The sequence below is a fragment of the Xylocopa sonorina genome, unplaced genomic scaffold, assembly GCF_050948175.1.
Source record: "Xylocopa sonorina isolate GNS202 unplaced genomic scaffold, iyXylSono1_principal scaffold0130, whole genome shotgun sequence".
Lineage (NCBI taxonomy): Eukaryota > Metazoa > Arthropoda > Insecta > Hymenoptera > Apidae > Xylocopa > Xylocopa sonorina.
The window spans coordinates 244270-247212 of record NW_027490201.1 but is presented as its reverse complement, the minus strand read 5'-3'; positions in this window follow the sequence as shown (position 1 = coordinate 247212).

The following is a 2943-nucleotide window of genomic DNA, read 5'->3' as shown; positions in this document are numbered from 1 at the left end:
TATTAAATCTTATCATGAAACATAGAATTGATATGCAATATCGCGTTTAGAGAAGCATTAGATCTCCATTGCTACCATACGTAGACATATGGAGACCCTATTTCCTAGCAAGGAAGTGTCCCATTTACATTCTTCTGAACTGATTACGAGGTATGCTTAACACTCCACAATGAATATTATATCTTATCATGAAACCAAGATCTGAGGATCGATTCCGCGTTTTAAGAAGCATTAGAACTCCTTTGCTACGATACGTAGACATCTGCAAAAGCAATTTCCTAGCAAGGAAGTGTCGCATTTACAATCTTTTGAAGTGAATACGAGGTATACATAACACTCCACAATGAATACTATATCTTATCATGAAACACAGAAATGAGATGCGATATGGCGATTTAAGAAGCATTAGAACTCTATTGCTTCGATACGTAGACATCTGCAAAGGCTATTTCCTAGCAAGGAAGTGTCGCATATACATTCATCTGAAGTGAATACGAGGTATACATAACACTCCACAATGAATATTATATCTTATCATGAAACATAGGAATGAGATGCGATATGACAATATAAAAAGCATTAGAACTCCTTTGCTTCGATACGTAGACATCTGCAAACGCCTTTTCCAAGCAAGGAAGTGTCGCACTTACATTCTTAGGAAGTGCAGACGAGGTATACATAACACTCCACAATGAATATTGTATCTTACCATGAAACATATAATTGAGTATCGATTCGCGTTTTAAGAAGCATTAGAACTCTATTGCTACTATACGTAGACATCCGCAGACGCTATTTCCTAGCAAGGAAGTGTCGCATTTACATTCCTTTGCAGTGAATACGAGGTATACATAACACTCCATAATGAATATTATATCTTATCATGAACCATGGAAATGTGGAGCGATCTCGCATCTTAAGAAGCATTAGAAACCTATTGCTTCGATACGTAGACATCTGCAGACGCTATTACCTAGCAAGGAAGTGCCACATTTACTATCTTTTGAAGTGAATACGAGGTACACATAACAATCCACAATGAAAATTAAATCTTATCATGAAGCATATAAATGAGGAGCGATTTCGCGTTTTAAGAAGCATTAGAACTCTATTGCTACGATAGGTAGATATCTGCAAACGCTATTTCCTAGCAAGCAATTGTCGCATTTAAATTCATTTGAAGTGAATTCGAGGTATACATGACACTTCGCAACGAATATTATATCTCATCATGACACATAGGAATGAGATGCTATATCGCATTTTAAGAAGCGTTAGAACTCTATTGCTACGATACTTTGACATCTGCAAACTCTATTTCCTATCAAGGAAGTGTCGCATTTACATTCTTTTGAAGCGAATAGGGGGTATACATGACACATCGCAATGAATATTATATCATCATGAAACATAGAAGTGAGGTGCGGTATTGCGTTTTAAGATGCATTAAAACTCTATTGCTACGATAAGTAGATATCTGCAAACGCTATTTCCTTGCAAGGACGTGTCGCATTTACATTCTTTTGAAGTGAATACGATGTCTACATGACACTTCGCAATGAATATTATATATTATCATGAAACAAAGAAATGAGATGCGATATCGCGATTTAAGGAGCATTAAAACTCTATTGCTTCGATACGTGGACATCTGCAAACACTAATTCCTAGCAAGGAAGTGTCGCATTTACATTCCTTTAACGGAATACGAGGTATACATGACACTTCGCAATGAATATTATATTTCATCATGACACACAGAAATGAGATGCGATATCGCGCTTTAAGAAGCATTAGAACTCTATTGCTACGACAAGTAGACATCTGCAAACGCTATTTCCTAGCAAGGAAGTATCGCATTTACATTCATTTGAAGTGCAGACGAGGGATACATAACACTTCGCAATGAATTTTATATCTTATCATGAAACATAGAAATGCGGTACAATATCGCGATTTAAGAAGCATTAGAACCCTATTGGTTCGATACGTAGACAACAGCAAACGCTATTTCCTAGCAAGGAAGTATAGCATTTGCATTCTTTTGAAGTGTAGACGAGGAACACATAACACTTCGTAATGATTACTATATCCCATCATGAAACACAGAAATGAGGTGCGATATCGCGTTTTAAGAAGCATCAGAACCCTATTGGTTCGATACGTAGACAACAGCAAACGCTACTTCCTAGCAAGGAAGTCTCGCACTTTCATTCATTTGAAGTGTATACGAGGTATGCGTAACACTTCGCAATGAGTATTATATCTTATCATGAAACATTGAAATGTGATGCGATATCGCGATTTAAGAAGCATTAGAACTCAATTGCTACGGTACGTAGACATCTGCAAACGCTATTTCCTCGCAAGGAAGTGTCGCATTTACATTCTTCTGAAGTAAATACCATGTAAATATAACACTCCACAATGAATATTATATCTTATCATGAAACATAGAAATGTGATGCGATATCGCGTTTTAAGAAGCATTAGAACACTATTGCTTCGAAACGTAGGCATCTGGAAACGTAGTTTCCTAGAAAGGAAGTATCGCATTTGCATTCTTTTGAAGTGAATACGAGGTATTCATACCACTTCGCAATGAATTTTATATCTTATCATGAAACATAGAAATGCGGTACAATATCGCGATTTAAGAAGCATTAGAACCCTATTGGTTCGATACGTAGACAACAGCAAACGCTATTTCCTAGCAAGGAAGTATAGCATTTGCATTCTTTTGAAGTGTAGACGAGGAATACATAACACTTCGTAATGATTACTATATCCCATCATGAAACACAGAAATGAGGTGCGATATCGCGTTTTAAGAAGCATCAGAACCCTATTGGTTCGATACGTAGACAACAGCAAACGCTACTTCCTAGCAAGGAAGTCTCGCACTTTCATTCATTTGAAGTGTATACGAGGTATGCGTAACAC